Source organism: Martes martes (genome assembly GCF_963455335.1).
Source record: "Martes martes genome assembly, chromosome: 6".
NCBI lineage: Eukaryota > Metazoa > Chordata > Mammalia > Carnivora > Mustelidae > Martes > Martes martes.
The window spans coordinates 68,253,268-68,266,969 of NC_137893.1; the positions used below are offsets into that span (position 1 = coordinate 68,253,268).

General features: G+C 39.3%; 2 pseudogenes across 2 annotated transcripts; one reads left to right on the plus strand and one right to left on the minus strand.

The window, feature by feature from the left end:
* Positions 1-849: 849 nt before the first annotated feature.
* Positions 850-7,339, minus strand: LOC308344332 (trace amine-associated receptor 6-like; annotated as a pseudogene). The gene is made up of 2 exons: positions 7,286-7,339; positions 850-1,813 (listed from the first exon to the last, which is right to left on the minus strand). The product of its transcript is annotated as a trace amine-associated receptor 6-like (transcript).
* Positions 7,340-8,364: 1,025 nt separating this feature from the next.
* Positions 8,365-11,511, plus strand: LOC308344333 (trace amine-associated receptor 6-like; annotated as a pseudogene). Its single transcript has 2 exons — positions 8,365-8,410; positions 10,534-11,511. The product of its transcript is annotated as a trace amine-associated receptor 6-like (transcript).
* Positions 11,512-13,702: the final 2,191 nt, after the last annotated feature.

Here is a 13,702-nt window from a genome sequence, read left to right on the forward strand (position 1 = left end):
ATGAAAAGTTATGTTTAATATGTTTGAACAGAATAGCATAGCATAGAGTGCCCTGCGTACCAACCATTTACACAGTTTGCATGGTAATAGCAGCAGCAAAAAGAGCAGACAAATAATCACCCTAGCATCATTTGTGGAAGTACAATGGCTTCTGCTTCCTGTACTGCGGGAGGAAATAATGACACAAGATAAGAGTAATTCATTTGACAATCACAACAGCCCCGTCAGGATGGAGTCTATGTTTGCAGATGCCCTCCAACCCCCAAGAGGTCTCTCCTGATTCTGAATAGACAAGGTGTCTGTGTTACTCTACACGCAATTTATAGATAAATACTTCAGATCTCTCTCCTCAGACATTAAACACAATACATTTAACTGCTCCCCCCCCCCCAAATAAAGCCTTTTGTTCCCCAAAAGTCTCCCTTGGAAAATTAACCAAAGCAAAAGAAAGCAAGAACCTCCTGAAGGCAAGGTTTTGAGAGAGTGAAAAACTTTGTAAGACAAGAGGAAAGGGAACCAAAGAACAAAGATGTTTTCAGGTAACATTCCATAACAAAGGGAAGAGTCCGTGAATTAAAAGAAATGAGGGAGGGAAGAATTTTTAGGAAGTGGGATATGCTGAGCTCTGAAATAATTAGCAAATAAAAATTTAACATTTATTAGGAAATTGCACGCTTTTGGAAAAATGACAAGGAAGTGCACATCTTAATATGACTGGAAACACGTTGATCTACCCTTTTAAATTTGAAGAGTAATTTGTTTTCTCCTCGTGAATAGTCCTATTTGATTTTTAAAATTCATTTCATTTGGAAATTGTAAAGATTTCTTTAACTTCTTCAGTCCAACTGCTTACATTTGTTCAGACAACACATTTATGGTAGCTGAACTGTCCTTGAAAACCCAACCACTCAGAATAACTTTGATGGCTTTCCTGAACCATGGGTAAAATAAAGCATAAATCAAAGGGTTCGTGGCTGAATCATAATAAGCACACCAAGAGCAAATCTCATAAATATAGGCAGGGGTCATAAAGCCCATATAGGCATCAATTAATGAATCAATACTACATGGTAACCATGAAATCATAAATGCTATCACCGTAATACGCAGGGTTATAGCGGCTTTTCTCTCTCTTAGCCACTCTGGATTTACAACTGTTGTCTTGCCTCCAGTACGTTCAATCTTTTTAAGCCTGTTGTCTAGCCACAAGAAAAAGATTATTAGAGAGAATTGCCATAATAAGGGTAGGTATAAAGAAGGCTAGAAAATCTATCAACACCCAGTTTTGATTTATAACTGTCTGACACCCTCCTACGCAGTTGAGGGCACTAGAGAGTCCCTCCAGCCCATCATCACAGACACCCATGTAGAACACAGCCCCACTGTAGACAAGGCGCAGGGTCCAGGAGACGCTGACGCACATCCCTGACACAGACACCATGGACTTGCTAGGATAGACCAGAGGGTCAGTAACAGCAATGCACCTGTCCATGGAGAGGAAGCACAAGTGGAAGAGAGAAGAGTAACCAAATGCCACATCGCAGCATGTGTGGAAGGGACAGAAACTTGGCCCGAAGTACCAGCAGCTCTGCACGGACCTGACTGCCCTGAATGAAGGGTGTGACAGTCACCCCCACCTGGAAGTCAGCATAGGCCAGAGAGGTGAGGAGAACCTTGGTTTTATATGCAGGATGGAAATCAGCACCAGGAGATTTCCAAACACAGCCAGCACAGCCCCAGAGCCTAACAGTGCGTAGAGCACCAGCCGGGATCCCGGTGAGCAGGGAACTTTCAGGCAGGATGGGGTCAGGTTCTGGTCTCACGTTCTGGTCTCGAGCTGCTGGGCTGCAGAGAGGGATGAATCGGTGCTCACGGTGCATGTGGAAAATTATGTCCTTGATTTTCACAAAGATGTAGGATTCTACTTTTCAATACATCTGAGAAAAAGATCTATAAGGATGCCTAAGAAAATTATCAGAGAAAATCTCTATTATATTTTTCAATTTTCCATTTTTATTATAAATCTTCAATGATTTCTATAGCAAAATTAAAATTGTATAATGCAAAAAAATTATATAATGCAAGATTACTGACGGGTTGATTTCAGTTAACAAAGTGCTAGCTCTCTTAATTTGATAAAATTTCCTTTTCATAAAAAAATTTCCCTTTAATCATAAACACCTTTATTTTTTGTCTTTAGCATTTCTCTTCACAAAGACTCCAATATGGGATGTAACTGTGGGGTTCAAGGATCACTTTTTCTCATCTTTATCTCTATATTATCTGACCTACATTGCTGACTAAGACATGCGGACCTTCCAGAGAAATAAACGCCATCAGTAGGAAAATTTCTTTGGAATCCCTATAGTACGGTGTGAACTTGGAAGATTATTTTCAGCAGTGGTTTTCAGGAAAGTCATTCTACAAAACAATTCTTTATATTAAATTACCTTAGCCATTATGGTTTTGGGGCCAAAGATTTCTTGGTGTATAGACTTAAATCTTCCCCTATTCTCAATCCTGACTTGGCCACCTTATTAGGTTTCTGTTACAGAAACACAAAAGAGTGCAGCTTTTTTTTTTTTTTTGTCCCGTAAAGAATTATTTCTGCATCTGCCCTGGCCACCAACAAGTAGAAAATGTCACATATCTTGAGGACATTTTGAGATTGATGAAATACATTACAAGAAAGTATTAAAAAACAGCATGGTATTTAGAGTCATGACCATGACCCTGTAAGAGTATTGATTAAAGAGTTGAAACAGAGTCTCAGAAGTCACTGTTGATTTCAGAAATACCAAAAGACTGTGATGAAATGTGTTCAGAAGAGTTCTACATAATATTTTTCATTAAGCAGGCAGACATAGGAATGCCTGTGTGGCTCAGTCAGTTAAGCATCTGCCTTCAGGTCAGGTCATGATCCCAGGGTGCTACTCAGTGGGAAGCCTGCTTCTCCCTCTCCCTCTGCATGCCACTCCCCCTGTTTGAGCCACTCTCTATCAAATAAATAAATAAAATCTTTAAATAAATAAATAAATAAATAAATGGGCAATGCAGAGTGATCAGCAGGAAAACAAAAGAAATGAACAAACAAACAAAAACCAAAATGGGCTCTTAGATTGTGTTGACAGCCAGGAGGTGACTTAGAAAGAGGAGAAGCAAGGAAGGTGATTTTAAACATCCCCAATCTTGGGTTGGATTTTTTTTTTTTTTTAATGTTTCCCTAGCAAGAAAAAGAAGGCTGAGTTGGGCACCTAAGCACCAACCAGGGCACACAGAGACCTCTGGCTGGGGCACCTGTTTTGGAAGACTGAACTTCCCAGCAGGGCTGGAAGAAGCACTTTCCTTCCTGGAGGGGGATGTTGTGGAGTCTGCACCTTAGAGGAAGGGAAACATAGACAGACTTCCAAGAACACCCACAGATGCTGTTGTGGAGGTTCCTGGAGTTTGGATGCCACCCTGGAGGAAAAGGAGCAGAATCCCTAAATTTACTGAGATCTATGTCTTGTTCCTGGTGGGATATGAGCCTCTAAGCAAGATTTAAGAATACTGCAGAAAAATAAATTGCATTGTAGCATGCCTGAGTAAGCGGTAGCTAAAATTTGTGCTTGTCACCATATATATATATTATGTCCTCTCCCCTCCCACACACTGACCTCTGCACAAACCCATACCACGTGGCAAAATCATCTTAACCTTGTGTCCATTTCTCCCATATCTCATGCTGCTCCCCACACAGCACCTGTCCCACAACCATGTTTCAGATCCCTACCGTCACCCTGCCCTCCCCGTCTCCACGCCTTAGCACTCTCTGCCTGGATATTCTGTTTTTACAGTAAGTTTCTCTCCTTAACCTACTCGATGCATTTTTAAGTCCATCTCCTTGGTGAATTTATCCCAAACACACTTGGATAAAACTCAATATCATGATCATTAACGCCTTTAAAACAAATAACTGACAACCTTGAATTCTGAAGTCAACAAAAATGCCTTTCAAAATTGAAATGTGAAACGAAAATATCTTTAGATAAACAAAAACTTAGAATCTTCATTGCCAGCATAGCCACACCAAAAGAAAAACTTCAGGGAGTTCTCAAGGCAGAAAAATCTAATCCCAGAGGAAACACGGCAGTGTGGGAAGTAATATGGTGTGCCATGGTGTCAGTATCAGAAAAGTAAAACGAAGGCTAAATGTAAAAATGAACATCTCTTTTACTTAAATTGTATGCAGAATTAAAATAAGTGATAGCGGTATCAAAAAAGTTGGCAAAGGTAGATGGAATATAAAATTCCAGGTAAACTTTTGCATTGCCTTGAGTTGGTAAAATTCTTAATTTATTGGAGAATTTAATTAATGAGGGATACATATTAAAACTCTAGGATTCCAACAGAATAATGTAATTAAGTCCAATTTATAATTTCATGGGAGAAAAAGTGAATAATAAAAAAAATCTAAAATTAGTCAAAAGAGGTAAAAGAGCAAATGTAAAGAATGAAAAAAAAAAAAAAGATGGGATCCGGAGAGAGACAAACCATAAGAGACTCTTAATCTCACAAAACAAACTAAACTGCCCGAGGGTGGTGGTGGGGGGGCGGGCTGGGTGAGGGAGGTGGGGTTATGGACACTGGGGAGGGTATGTGCTATGGTGAGTGCTGCGAAGTGTGTAAACCTGGCGATTCACAGACCTGTACCCCTGGGGAAAATAAAATATTACATGTTAATATAAAAAAATGAAAAACATACTAAGATAGTTGATTTAAACCCAAATGCATCAACAATTATATCAAATATGTAAGAACACTCATTCAAGTTGGTAATAAACTTATTGGACTGGATTTTAAAATTCAGCTATAAAATCCTTGCTTAATTTTACCCTCTCTCTTTTGGAGAGACTTCAAACAATATAACCGGTCAAGAACTAAAGGACAGTTTATTAACATAAATGTATTTTCAGGATAAGCCTCAACTTAAAATTAAGGTATTTGTGAGACACTGGGAGTTTTCCATGTATTAGGATGTGGAATGGGGTGTGTGAATACATCAAATTTGAAAAAAGGCATTGCTCAGATTCAGTCAAACATTGCCTAGAGTGAGCTTCCCCAAGCTTCTGCTACAAACACTTGCTGACATGGTAAAGCGAGGTCCCATTTCTACTGCTGATTCTGCCCACTTCTCTGCTTTGTTACTTTTCTAATGCCCCATCTTCTGAGAGGAATTTCTTGGTGTTTTCACCTTTCATGCTCACCTCTCTGTTACTTTCAGTGCTCATTTTCTTCTTCCTATTCTCTCGTAATGTCACGTGCTGTCGGTCTTCCCCTAGATCCCTGTTTTCTTCACTTTCATTCCAACATCTCCTTTTGCTGGAGTTACTTTCTTCAGTCTCCTCATAGCCTCTGCTTCATGCTCTCACAAGGAGATCAGCTCCTCTTGTTCACCAGGGCTCTTCCAACAGCAAGGGAATCAGACGTTAAATTCAGATCTGACCCAAGCCTCAAGTTTGATGTTTAGGGGACAATTTCCTTTGGGCATTTCTCCACTGTGGAACTGATCATGACAAAATGATATATTTATAACAATAACTATCTTTTCAACATGATTCCTTTCATGTGCTATGTCACTTCACTTCTTCAAGTGAAGAAGTGAGAATGGTTGCCTATCATGACATATAAATGTTATCACTGTCGATTATAATGCAAACTTACAATGTCACATATTTATGGGGGAAGATGATATATTCAAAAAATCATGTTCAGACATTTAGCTATCTATTTAGGAAAAAAAAAAAAGAGTTGTATTCTTCCTCTGCAAACACATGTGACTGGATATATATATTCCTCTGGGATAGATCTGAGTGTAAAACAAAACCATAAAAATTTAGAAGAAACTATTCAATATTTTCTTAGTTTCTCATAGAAAATATTGGTAGACTTACTATAAATTTTTAATTCCCTATAATAAAAAAGTTCAGAAAAGGTAAACTTGAAAAAAAACTCTTTTTTTTTTTTTTTAAAGATTTACTTATTTATTTATTTGTCAGAGAGAGAGAGAGGAGCGAGAGTGAGCACAAGCAGACAGAGTGGCAGGCAGAGGGAGAAGCAGGCTCCCTACCGAGCAAGGAGCCCGATGTGGGACTCCATCCCAGGACACCGGGATCATGACCTGAGCCGAAGGCAGCTGCTTAACCAACTGAGCCACCCAGGCGTCCCGAAAAAAAACTCTTTAGAACATCTAGTGTGTTCTAACTGATTTAGGTGAAATGAGGATGAAAAGGATTTTTTTTTTCCCTATGTGCTTGAGCCTCCAAAGCCCAGGCCCTATTCAGAAAAGAGAGCCAATAGTCACTAGATTTGAGAAAGTTATGGGCAGTATCAAAACTTCCCTTTTTCCAGAATAAGAGTGGGAAAGGACCAAAATAATTAAGAAAATAGTGAGGATCTCTGTGGCAGGAGCACCTCTTCTCTCCCTCTCTCTGCTCTGGGTTGAAGGAAGAAAAGTAACAACTGATACGCCAGTGTGGTTGGTTGAATAATGGCCCCTTGAAAGAGATCCACATCCTAATACTTGGAACCTATCACTGTTAATCCTCTTTGGAAAAATACATCTTTGCAGATGTGATTAAATTAAGACTCTTGAGATGAAGGAATTATCCAGGATTATCTGGATGGGCTCTAAATGCTATGCCAAGCATCTTTATAAGAAAGAGGCACAGGGAGATGACACACACATGCGGAGGAGAAGGCAGTGGGATCACACAGGCAGAGATTGGAGCGATGGGACCAGAAACTGGAAGAGGCTAGAATGCATTCTCCCCTAGACCTCCAGAGGGAGTGAGACCATGTACACACCTTGATTTTGGTTCAAGAGAACGGATTCTGTATTTCTGGCCTCCAGAATTCTAAGGGAATAAATCTGTGTTGTGTTAACCCATCAAGTCTGTGGTAATTTGTTACTGTGGCCGTAAGATTCTAATATAGTCAGGTAGGTTGAAGGGGAAAAGATCCAAGTGTTAGGGAAATACATTCTCCTTCCCTTGTGCAGAACTCACAGGGCAGAGAGGTGGCATAGGTTGTCTGAACCCCACCAAATGTTCTGCGGCCTATGATGCCACAGTATAGCTAGATTCTTCTGAGAAGCCCACTGGAACTGACTGATAAAAGTAAGAGCTACAGCTGGGAGAGCATGCCACTCTTGATCCTGGGGTTGTGAGTTTGAGCCCTGTGTAGAGTTCACTTATGAATAAAATCTTTAAAAAAAAAAAAAAAGTAAGAGCTAAAGGAACCTCACTGGCAGGTACTGGCAGGTACAAGGGATGACTGTTCGATCATAGGACTGGACCATGGTCCAGAGGCCCAACAGGACATCTCACTGGACATCAGTGAGGGTGGATGGTCACCGAGACCAGATCTCCACTCCACAGAGTCACTGTTGATGCCTGGTTGACTCAGAGGGGAAGGTCGAGAAAACCCAGATAAACGGAGAGGAAGTTTCTACCACCTGGAGGTCAAGGGCATGACCCAGACATCAAGTTCATTTATATCTGTAGAACATAGAGGAATAGCACACAAAATCTGGAGCTAAATTGCTGGGATGCAAATCCCCAGTTCATCCTTTACTAGATGTTAAATAATCCTAGCCAAGTGATTAACTTCTAATGTGTTAGTAAAATAGGGATAATAATCATGCTGACTTTGTGGGTTTTTCTTGCATGGGATGACTTAATGGTTTAATATATATAAAACACCTAGATAGAGCAGGTGCTCAAAAGTTGTTTGCTACTGTTAAAATGATAGTTGCCTTAACGATAAGGCAACTGAATCCGTGCCCCGTGACTCACAGAAGATAGTGGGGTTTTCTGAAATTTCTATAATGTTTACGAAGCATTTCTACAAAACAAGCTATTAAAAGCCATAGCATTAAGGAAAAAACCCCATAACATAAAGCTATGACCCAAATTCTAAGAAAATTTGCATTAAAAATATCCAGTAGGGGTTCCACGGTTCTATTAGTTGAGAAATAACTGGTGACTCTGATGAGACAGAGTTTGAGAGGAAACGTCAGAATGCTTCCAGTTTCCTGGGCAGACACAGGGTAATCAGCTGAGGCTAAGGGGAGGGGAGGAATGGAGGGAGGAAAAGAAAACTAGAACATGAAAGCCGACTCTGACAGGACTCAAATCTCTGAGTCTTAGCTGAGGACATTGGAGAAGAAGGGGATTGATACATAGAACAAAGACCCCCAGTGACTCTTCCAATTTCAATAAAAGTGGAGCATTTTCTTGGACGTACAGGAGATACTGACAAAGGCACACCGGCGGTGAATCTGAAGAAGGCAGAGCAGCATGCCCCCTACTGAGCCCCATGGGAATGGCTGGAGCACCTGTGAGAGACTGCCAGGTGCGTGGTCTAGATGGTAAGCACGTCATTCAGAGTTTAGGGTCCTGTGAACATCCTTTTTTTCCATGATGAGATAGATGGCCATTTCCTTCTAGAAGACACCCGCGAAGACAATCCCAATCTATTTCTGTGGAAGTGGGGCAGACTACATAGCCCCTTGGAAATTAGATGAAACCCTGGGAGAGAAGAGTAGGAACCCCACATTGACTGAACTTATGTCTATTGTACCCCAGGGGGCTCAAGGGAGATTTAATGGTCAGTTACAGAAAGATCAAGAAAATTGCCTTCTGTGGTAGTTGAGATCTTTACCTGCTAATAAGTATGTTTTCTCTATCTTCATGCATGAGTCATAGCATAAAATCTACAATAATTATTGGGCTGTCCAAAACTGTATACAGTTTTTGAAATTTTCCCTGTTCTTGACCTTAATACCTTCCATTTATCCTTCTAAACCTTGCCCTAAATTTATATCCTCAGGGAATTCTATTTATTCATCCCAGTTATATTAGTATTGATGTCATTTTTCACTTAGCGCTTTTTACATGTGTTAATTTTAACTTGGAGCACAATGAATTATTACTGTTTTATGTCTGTCTGCCATATTAACATGGATACTCCCTTGAGGGCAGGAGATATTTCCTGTTTATTTTTGTATCTTCAAGACCCTGATACAAATTAATGCTTGATAAATAAACATAAATAATGCACACGTGAATAAGACTGTTTCTGCAGAGATCTTTATACATACAGAACATTTCTTGTATTTTTATTTTGCTAAGAATTTTTTAGTAGTCAATAGTTGCTGAATTTTATGTAATTTTTTTGCATTCCTCAGATACGTTAAAATGGTGAGTTATGTTATTTCACTTTCTTACGTTAAAGCAAAAGTGCTTTTTTTGCACAGACTCCAATAATGATGTAGTATCTTTTTATATATTTCTAGGTTTCGTTTGTTGACCTTTTCTTTAGAATTTTTGCATTTTCAGCCATCAAAAGAAACGAAATCTTGCCATTTGCGACGACGTGGATGGAACTAGAAGGTATCATGCTTAGTGAAATAAGTCAGTCGGAGAAAGACAACTATCATATGATCTCCCTGATATGAGGAAGTGGAGATGCAACATGGGGGTTAGGGGGATAGGAGAAGAATAAATGAAACAAGATGGGATCAGGAGGGAGACAAACCATAAGTGACTCTGAATCTCACAAAACAAACTGAGGGTTGCTGGGGGCTGGTCGGGAGAGGAGGGTGAGGTTATGGACATTGGGGAGGGTGTGCTATGGTGAGTGCTGTGAAGTGTGTAAACCTGGCGATTCACAGACCTGTACCCCTGGGGATAAAAATACATTATATGTTTATAAAAATAAAAAAATTAAAATAAAAAAAAGAATTTTTGCTTTTTTTTCATATGAGTGAGGTGTCCTTTTCTTCATGTTTTCCATGTGGTCACTGTTAGGTTTTAGAATCGTGGCTACTCTAAGTCAAAATATGAATTTTAAGTGGAGATTATGAAATATAAATTTCTTCTCTCTGTTCACACCTGGCACTACAGGGACCGCACTTGATTTAAGATGACTTGAGAGACCGGATCTGGCTGTGTTTCTTGGGAGTTTTGCCATTAACATCACAAACAGTCTTGGGCGGGGGGGCAGTAGTAAAAAGTAACTAAGAAAAAACAAATCACACACTTATTACTAACTGGCAAAGAGGCATATCCCCTATATCAAGACCAGGTAATAAAAGATGTTTGATAAATTGCAAGCCAAAAAGTCTATGGCAAAAGCAAATCTGCTACAGACTTACTTGAAGTAAGTGTCTTACTGGATTTAGAAAAATCGGTTCAATTACACGCTAAAGAGTAAAAATAAAAATGATAATGATTAATAACAGCTATGATTTCTTGAGCATTTAAATCAAATATATTACTTCATATGTTCAGAGATAATATGAATATGTGACAGGCCATGGAGATACTATCTGATAACTGTAACAAAGGTAGGCGGTTGTAAACGACCTTTCCTCTGCCTTCAGGAAATAGGAAGCTGCTCTATTTGGTGTGATTAACTGAGGACACAACTTCTCTATGTTTACCTGCTGTTTGCGGCAGCAGTGGGAGCGCTGACTTGTCCCTCCTGCAGCCGAGCAGCTCTGCTACCAGAACATGACCGCATCCTGCCTGAAAGCTCCCTGCTCGCCTGGATCCTGGTTAATGCTCTACACACTATTTGCCTCTGGGCTGTGCTGGCTGTGTCTGGAAACTTCCTGGTGCTGATTTCCATCCTGCATTTCAAACCAAGGTTCTCCTCTCCTCTCTGGCTTGTGCTGACTTCCAGGTGGGGGTGACCATCACACCCTTCAGTGCAGTCAGGTCCGTGCAGAGCTGCTGGTACTTCAGGCCAAGTTTCTGTCCCTTCTGCATGTGCTGTGATGTGGCATTTGGTTACTCTTCTCTCTTCCACTTGTGTCTCCTCTCCATGGATAGGTGCATTGCTCTCTGGTCAATCCTAGCAAGTTCACGGTGTCTGGGTCAGGGATGTGCCTCAGTGTCTCCTGGACCCTGTCCCTTATCTACAGCGGGGCCGTGCTCTACACAGGTGTTCTGTGATGATGGGCTGGAGGGACTCTCTAGTGCCCTCAACTGTGTACGAGGGTGTCAGACAGTTGTAAGTCAGTTTTGGATTCTGATATATTTGCTATTTTTTTTTTCACACCTACGTTTGTTATGATGATTCTGTACAGTAGTATTTTTCTTGCGGCCAGAAAACAGGCTACAAAGATTGAAAACATTAGTAGCCAAGCAGAGGCCTCAGGGACATACAAAGCCAGAGTGAGTAAGAGAGAGAGAGAGAGAAGCCACTAAAACCCTGGGTATCACGTTGATAGCGTTTTTGATCTCGTAGTTACCGTGTATCATTGACTCATTTATTGATTCTCTTGGAGGAGTCATAACACCTTCATACATTTATGAGATACTTTGCTGGTTCGGTTATTATCACTCTGCTATAAATCCTTTGATTTATGCTTCACCTTACCCTTGGTTTAGGAGAGAAATAAAACTCATTATAAGTGGCCAAGTATTAAAAGACAGTTCATCAACCATAAGTTTGTTTTCTTAATGAAGCAAAATTTCAAATTGAGGAATTTGTTGCTATATTGAGAATTTCCTAATAACTGTGGCACGAATCACAGGCATGAAAATGATCCATTCACTTAGGGATGAGAAATGGGACCTCAACTTCAGTAGCACAACCTTTATGTTTTTAGGTGAACATCTCTAAGCACTTGAAGGGAATATGTTTATTAAAAAATGGCTGACATAAAGTCATATTTTTTAGTTTCCTCAAATCCGTGTGCTCCCTGGCTTTGTTAATTGTTAACTATTTTCCCTTTTCAGGCCTCCCTTTAGGCTTTTCTTTGGGTCACATTCAAAGGTTGTGTGGATCTGTGAAGTTTCATGGCTCCTGTCTGTCCGGACTCTGTGTACTTGACTTCCATTTTAAGCAGCTTGTTTCTTGGAGTCCAATCTTTCTGTAGCTCTTGAAGTTCTCTAAGGCTGATTTCAGGCTCAGAACTGGATTCATATTTTACATTTTGGGGGATATTTTGTTAAATAACTATGAGCAGATGGTACAATTTCCACACCAGTGATTGTCCTTCTATGTGATTGTTTTTTCATCCTCCCAAGTGTGTGGTTTCACCTTCCAGCCATTATGGAGGCCAATTTTCTGTTATTTTCTTTTCTATAAACACTATCCAAAGTGTATACATTGTTGATGACAAAAATAACAATGCATTGCAAGTTATGGAGAAAGGTTGGCTCGCTCAAGAAGTGTTGGTGTGGCATACAGCTTTTTGGAAAAGTATTGTTAAGCATTCCTCATATCATAAGCGAAAACAAAACTCATATTTCTACATGTTAAAAAACTAATAATTTCAGAATCTTTCAGTGGAAGAATTATGACCAAAACCTATTATAAATTCATGCACTCAATTTAATTTTATTTTTCTAAATTCAAAGGAAACAAAGCCTAGTTAAGGAAAAGCAAAAACGTTAACTTGGAAAAGTATTGGCAACATACATGGTGAAAGGAGGGTTAGTAGATTTAAAAATAGAAAGGCCTCTTACAAAATAGTAAAACAAAGATTAACACCCGACTAGACATATGAATAGGATTTCACAGAGAAAAATACACAATGCCTAATAACTATATGAAAATGTAAATTTAAAAATAATTTTTAAGTGCTAAAGAGAACATGATAGAGTATCATATATCAAATTGGCAAATATTAGAAGTTTCAATAATACCCAGCATTAGAGCATGGGAAATTGGACACTTGTACGAATAGAACATGCTCACATTACAACTTGGGAGAACAGAATTTATTATCTCTTTTTCAAGAGGAAGTGATAATTTAAAACACACTTGTCACTTGGCTCTGCAGCTCTTATTTCTAGTAAGTAATCCTGGGATTAGAGTCAGCCAAGGAAGCAAAGATGATAATAATATTCACTGTATAATTTTTAATTATCAACTGGAAAAAGCCCAGATCCATATGGGATATATTAAATAAATTATGTCCCACCTATGTAGTGGAGGGTTATGAAGTCATTAAAAAGTGCAAATGAGTTCTGTATAAATTGACATGGAAAGACAATCACAATACTATTTTTTGATTAAAATCGAAACAAAACCCCAAAACCCAGACCCAAATTATACAACAGTATATGAAATCTGGCCCCCATCTATGTATATTTCTACATGCTTTTACAAAGTCTAGCTTTTTATATAATGCACAATGTGTGTATATATGGGGGGTTTATTTTGTTGTTTATCTTTATCATTTTAGTGTTGTGATGAAATTAGTGTACCATAACTGACATTAGTATTTCACAATCTCTGTTTTACTTGGGTGCAGAGTTAGGTTTGTCTGTTTGGATGTTTTAATTTAATGAGGATATTCTTTAAGTATATATCCCTAGTATATTTTGTCTTACCTAAGGAAACTAAATTGTAGCTGCATTGGTTTGTTTTAGGAACTACCTCTTAAAAGTAGTTAAAGTATCTTAAGAATTACATTTTAATGTCATTAAAATATTTTACATAAGGTTTTGAGTCATACAACCTCGTAGGTCACCCTTTGTACCTTGTTCCTTGTGCCTTCCTGGATTTGAGTGTAATTACAGGTCTGGGGGCAAGAAAAGGTGTTAGGGGAGGTGTTTTGTGAGACAACGACTCCAGGGAAGGCCATTGTAGACTTCTTTCAAAAAAGGGAAACGGACCTCAGGCAGGAGTAGACCAGGTATCT